The sequence below is a fragment of the Salmo salar genome, unplaced genomic scaffold, assembly GCF_965601325.2.
Source record: "Salmo salar unplaced genomic scaffold, fSalSal1 ptg000293l, whole genome shotgun sequence".
In the NCBI taxonomy this organism is placed as follows: domain Eukaryota; kingdom Metazoa; phylum Chordata; class Actinopteri; order Salmoniformes; family Salmonidae; genus Salmo; species Salmo salar.
In genome coordinates this window covers 1,477,501-1,482,500 of record NW_027675346.1, presented here as the reverse complement: position 1 = coordinate 1,482,500, position 5,000 = coordinate 1,477,501, and the positions used below count along the sequence as shown (strand labels likewise).

General features: G+C 43.2%; 13 non-coding genes across 13 annotated transcripts; all 13 read right to left on the bottom strand.

Annotated features, from left to right (window-relative positions):
* Positions 1–297: 297 nt before the first annotated feature.
* LOC145872679 (5S ribosomal RNA) lies at positions 298–416 on the bottom strand. The gene has a single exon (XR_014388311.1). It is a non-coding gene; the product is annotated as a 5S ribosomal RNA (ribosomal RNA).
* A 139-nt stretch (positions 417–555) lies between these two features.
* LOC145872678 (5S ribosomal RNA) lies at positions 556–674 on the bottom strand. Its single transcript, XR_014388310.1, has one exon. It is a non-coding gene; the product is annotated as a 5S ribosomal RNA (ribosomal RNA).
* Positions 675–1,083: 409 nt separating this feature from the next.
* Positions 1,084–1,202, bottom strand: LOC145872677 (5S ribosomal RNA). Its single transcript, XR_014388309.1, has one exon. It is a non-coding gene; the product is annotated as a 5S ribosomal RNA (ribosomal RNA).
* Positions 1,203–1,341: 139 nt separating this feature from the next.
* Positions 1,342–1,460, bottom strand: LOC145872676 (5S ribosomal RNA). The gene has a single exon (XR_014388308.1). It is a non-coding gene; the product is annotated as a 5S ribosomal RNA (ribosomal RNA).
* A 139-nt stretch (positions 1,461–1,599) lies between these two features.
* Positions 1,600–1,718, bottom strand: LOC145872674 (5S ribosomal RNA). Its single transcript, XR_014388306.1, has one exon. It is a non-coding gene; the product is annotated as a 5S ribosomal RNA (ribosomal RNA).
* A 409-nt stretch (positions 1,719–2,127) lies between these two features.
* On the bottom strand, positions 2,128–2,246 carry LOC145872673 (5S ribosomal RNA). Its single transcript, XR_014388305.1, has one exon. It is a non-coding gene; the product is annotated as a 5S ribosomal RNA (ribosomal RNA).
* A 139-nt stretch (positions 2,247–2,385) lies between these two features.
* On the bottom strand, positions 2,386–2,504 carry LOC145875494 (5S ribosomal RNA). Its single transcript, XR_014391130.1, has one exon. It is a non-coding gene; the product is annotated as a 5S ribosomal RNA (ribosomal RNA).
* A 139-nt stretch (positions 2,505–2,643) lies between these two features.
* LOC145872672 (5S ribosomal RNA) lies at positions 2,644–2,762 on the bottom strand. Its single transcript, XR_014388304.1, has one exon. It is a non-coding gene; the product is annotated as a 5S ribosomal RNA (ribosomal RNA).
* A 409-nt stretch (positions 2,763–3,171) lies between these two features.
* LOC145872671 (5S ribosomal RNA) lies at positions 3,172–3,290 on the bottom strand. Its single transcript, XR_014388303.1, has one exon. It is a non-coding gene; the product is annotated as a 5S ribosomal RNA (ribosomal RNA).
* A 139-nt stretch (positions 3,291–3,429) lies between these two features.
* Positions 3,430–3,548, bottom strand: LOC145872670 (5S ribosomal RNA). The gene has a single exon (XR_014388302.1). It is a non-coding gene; the product is annotated as a 5S ribosomal RNA (ribosomal RNA).
* Positions 3,549–3,957: 409 nt separating this feature from the next.
* LOC145875338 (5S ribosomal RNA) lies at positions 3,958–4,076 on the bottom strand. The gene has a single exon (XR_014390974.1). It is a non-coding gene; the product is annotated as a 5S ribosomal RNA (ribosomal RNA).
* A 139-nt stretch (positions 4,077–4,215) lies between these two features.
* On the bottom strand, positions 4,216–4,334 carry LOC145872669 (5S ribosomal RNA). Its single transcript, XR_014388301.1, has one exon. It is a non-coding gene; the product is annotated as a 5S ribosomal RNA (ribosomal RNA).
* A 139-nt stretch (positions 4,335–4,473) lies between these two features.
* On the bottom strand, positions 4,474–4,592 carry LOC145872668 (5S ribosomal RNA). The gene has a single exon (XR_014388300.1). It is a non-coding gene; the product is annotated as a 5S ribosomal RNA (ribosomal RNA).
* Positions 4,593–5,000: the final 408 nt, after the last annotated feature.

The following is a 5,000-nucleotide window of genomic DNA, read 5'->3' as shown; positions in this document are numbered from 1 at the left end:
AGAAATTACAAACACTGTTCCCATCACTTTTTAGCACAGGTAGTTGGATAAAATACAAACTTTATTTCCTTTCATCATTTGAACAGGGCAAAGGAGCACAAAGCACACACAAGCTGCATTCAGCAACAATATTCTTGTTTGTCTTATAAATACAAGGCAGATGCTAATTGAAAACACAAGGAAATTTGATCCTATTAAAAAGGCAGGAAGCTGCATTTAGTCAATTCATCATTAAATGCTTACTACAAGGCAGTGTTGCTGATGAAATAGTGCAGGGGCACACCCTCGTGGACAAAATGCTTACAGCACCTGGTATTCCCAGGCGGTCTCCCATCCAAGTACTAACCAGGCCCGACCCTGCTTAGCTTCCGAGATCAGACGAGATCGGGCGTACCCAGGCTGGTATGGCCGTAAGCGAGAAACAATCTCTTGCTACAACATATATAGTCAAAGTGAGTCTGATAAAACAGACATTTAGTCAATTCATCATTAAATGCTTAATACAAGGCAGTGTTGCTGATGAAATAGTGCAAGAGCACACCCTCGTGGACAAAATGCTTACAGCACCTGGTATTCCCAGGCGGTCTCCCATCCAAGTACTAACCAGGCCCGACCCTGCTTAGCTTCCGAGATCAGACGAGATCGGGCGTACCCAGGCTGGTATGGCCGTAAGCGAGAAACAATCTCTTGCTACAACATATATAGTCAAAGTGAGTGTGATAAACAGACATTGCATTTTCACCAATTAGATAAGCAGCTTGAACTTTGTGTCACTGAAAAAGTAGAAGAAATTACAAACACTGTTCCCATCACTTTTTAGCACAGGTAGTTGGATAAAATACAAACTTTATTTCCTTTCATCATTTGAACAGGGCAAAGGAGCACAAAGCACACACAAGCTGCATTCAGCAACAATATTCTTGTTTGTCTTATAAATACAAGGCAGATGCTAATTGAAAACACAAGGAAATTTGATCCTATTAAAAAGGCAGGAAGCTGCATTTAGTCAATTCATCATTAAATGCTTACTACAAGGCAGTGTTGCTGATGAAATAGTGCAGGGGCACACCCTCGTGGACAAAATGCTTACAGCACCTGGTATTCCCAGGCGGTCTCCCATCCAAGTACTAACCAGGCCCGACCCTGCTTAGCTTCCGAGATCAGACGAGATCGGGCGTACCCAGGCTGGTATGGCCGTAAGCGAGAAACAATCTCTTGCTACAACATATATAGTCAAAGTGAGTCTGATAAAACAGACATTTAGTCAATTCATCATTAAATGCTTAATACAAGGCAGTGTTGCTGATGAAATAGTGCAAGAGCACACCCTCGTGGACAAAATGCTTACAGCACCTGGTATTCCCAGGCGGTCTCCCATCCAAGTACTAACCAGGCCCGACCCTGCTTAGCTTCCGAGATCAGACGAGATCGGGCGTACCCAGGCTGGTATGGCCGTAAGCGAGAAACAATCTCTTGCTACAACATATATAGTCAAAGTGAGTCTGATAAAACAGACATTTAGTCAATTCATCATTAAATGCTTAATACAAGGCAGTGTTGCTGATGAAATAGTGCAAGAGCACACCCTCGTGGACAAAATGCTTACAGCACCTGGTATTCCCAGGCGGTCTCCCATCCAAGTACTAACCAGGCCCGACCCTGCTTAGCTTCCGAGATCAGACGAGATCGGGCGTACCCAGGCTGGTATGGCCGTAAGCGAGAAACAATCTCTTGCTACAACATATATAGTCAAAGTGAGTGTGATAAACAGACATTGCATTTTCACCAATTAGATAAGCAGCTTGAACTTTGTGTCACTGAAAAAGTAGAAGAAATTACAAACACTGTTCCCATCACTTTTTAGCACAGGTAGTTGGATAAAATACAAACTTTATTTCCTTTCATCATTTGAACAGGGCAAAGGAGCACAAAGCACACACAAGCTGCATTCAGCAACAATATTCTTGTTTGTCTTATAAATACAAGGCAGATGCTAATTGAAAACACAAGGAAATTTGATCCTATTAAAAAGGCAGGAAGCTGCATTTAGTCAATTCATCATTAAATGCTTACTACAAGGCAGTGTTGCTGATGAAATAGTGCAGGGGCACACCCTCGTGGACAAAATGCTTACAGCACCTGGTATTCCCAGGCGGTCTCCCATCCAAGTACTAACCAGGCCCGACCCTGCTTAGCTTCCGAGATCAGACGAGATCGGGCGTACCCAGGCTGGTATGGCCGTAAGCGAGAAACAATCTCTTGCTACAACATATATAGTCAAAGTGAGTCTGATAAAACAGACATTTAGTCAATTCATCATTAAATGCTTAATACAAGGCAGTGTTGCTGATGAAATAGTGCAAGAGCACACCCTCGTGGACAAAATGCTTACAGCACCTGGTATTCGCAGGCGGTCTCCCATCCAAGTACTAACCAGGCCCGACCCTGCTTAGCTTCCGAGATCAGACGAGATCGGGCGTACCCAGGCTGGTATGGCCGTAAGCGAGAAACAATCTCTTGCTACAACATATATAGTCAAAGTGAGTCTGATAAAACAGACATTTAGTCAATTCATCATTAAATGCTTAATACAAGGCAGTGTTGCTGATGAAATAGTGCAAGAGCACACCCTCGTGGACAAAATGCTTACAGCACCTGGTATTCCCAGGCGGTCTCCCATCCAAGTACTAACCAGGCCCGACCCTGCTTAGCTTCCGAGATCAGACGAGATCGGGCGTACCCAGGCTGGTATGGCCGTAAGCGAGAAACAATCTCTTGCTACAACATATATAGTCAAAGTGAGTGTGATAAACAGACATTGCATTTTCACCAATTAGATAAGCAGCTTGAACTTTGTGTCACTGAAAAAGTAGAAGAAATTACAAACACTGTTCCCATCACTTTTTAGCACAGGTAGTTGGATAAAATACAAACTTTATTTCCTTTCATCATTTGAACAGGGCAAAGGAGCACAAAGCACACACAAGCTGCATTCAGCAACAATATTCTTGTTTGTCTTATAAATACAAGGCAGATGCTAATTGAAAACACAAGGAAATTTGATCCTATTAAAAAGGCAGGAAGCTGCATTTAGTCAATTCATCATTAAATGCTTACTACAAGGCAGTGTTGCTGATGAAATAGTGCAGGGGCACACCCTCGTGGACAAAATGCTTACAGCACCTGGTATTCCCAGGCGGTCTCCCATCCAAGTACTAACCAGGCCCGACCCTGCTTAGCTTCCGAGATCAGACGAGATCGGGCGTACCCAGGCTGGTATGGCCGTAAGCGAGAAACAATCTCTTGCTACAACATATATAGTCAAAGTGAGTCTGATAAAACAGACATTTAGTCAATTCATCATTAAATGCTTAATACAAGGCAGTGTTGCTGATGAAATAGTGCAAGAGCACACCCTCGTGGACAAAATGCTTACAGCACCTGGTATTCCCAGGCGGTCTCCCATCCAAGTACTAACCAGGCCCGACCCTGCTTAGCTTCCGAGATCAGACGAGATCGGGCGTACCCAGGCTGGTATGGCCGTAAGCGAGAAACAATCTCTTGCTACAACATATATAGTCAAAGTGAGTGTGATAAACAGACATTGCATTTTCACCAATTAGATAAGCAGCTTGAACTTTGTGTCACTGAAAAAGTAGAAGAAATTACAAACACTGTTCCCATCACTTTTTAGCACAGGTAGTTGGATAAAATACAAACTTTATTTCCTTTCATCATTTGAACAGGGCAAAGGAGCACAAAGCACACACAAGCTGCATTCAGCAACAATATTCTTGTTTGTCTTATAAATACAAGGCAGATGCTAATTGAAAACACAAGGAAATTTGATCCTATTAAAAAGGCAGGAAGCTGCATTTAGTCAATTCATCATTAAATGCTTACTACAAGGCAGTGTTGCTGATGAAATAGTGCAGGGGCACACCCTCGTGGACAAAATGCTTACAGCACCTGGTATTCCCAGGCGGTCTCCCATCCAAGTACTAACCAGGCCCGACCCTGCTTAGCTTCCGAGATCAGACGAGATCGGGCATACCCAGGCTGGTATGGCCGTAAGCGAGAAACAATCTCTTGCTACAACATATATAGTCAAAGTGAGTCTGATAAAACAGACATTTAGTCAATTCATCATTAAATGCTTAATACAAGGCAGTGTTGCTGATGAAATAGTGCAAGAGCACACCCTCGTGGACAAAATGCTTACAGCACCTGGTATTCCCAGGCGGTCTCCCATCCAAGTACTAACCAGGCCCGACCCTGCTTAGCTTCCGAGATCAGACGAGATCGGGCGTACCCAGGCTGGTATGGCCGTAAGCGAGAAACAATCTCTTGCTACAACATATATAGTCAAAGTGAGTCTGATAAAACAGACATTTAGTCAATTCATCATTAAATGCTTAATACAAGGCAGTGTTGCTGATGAAATAGTGCAAGAGCACACCCTCGTGGACAAAATGCTTACAGCACCTGGTATTCCCAGGCGGTCTCCCATCCAAGTACTAACCAGGCCCGACCCTGCTTAGCTTCCGAGATCAGACGAGATCGGGCGTACCCAGGCTGGTATGGCCGTAAGCGAGAAACAATCTCTTGCTACAACATATATAGTCAAAGTGAGTGTGATAAACAGACATTGCATTTTCACCAATTAGATAAGCAGCTTGAACTTTGTGTCACTGAAAAAGTAGAAGAAATTACAAACACTGTTCCCATCACTTTTTAGCACAGGTAGTTGGATAAAATACAAACTTTATTTCCTTTCATCATTTGAACAGGGCAAAGGAGCACAAAGCACACACAAGCTGCATTCAGCAACAATATTCTTGTTTGTCTTATAAATACAAGGCAGATGCTAATTGAAAACACAAGGAAATTTGATCCTATTAAAAAGGCAGGAAGCTGCATTTAGTCAATTCATCATTAAATGCTTACTACAAGGCAGTGTTGCTGATGAAATAGTGCAGGGGCACACCCTCGTGGACAAA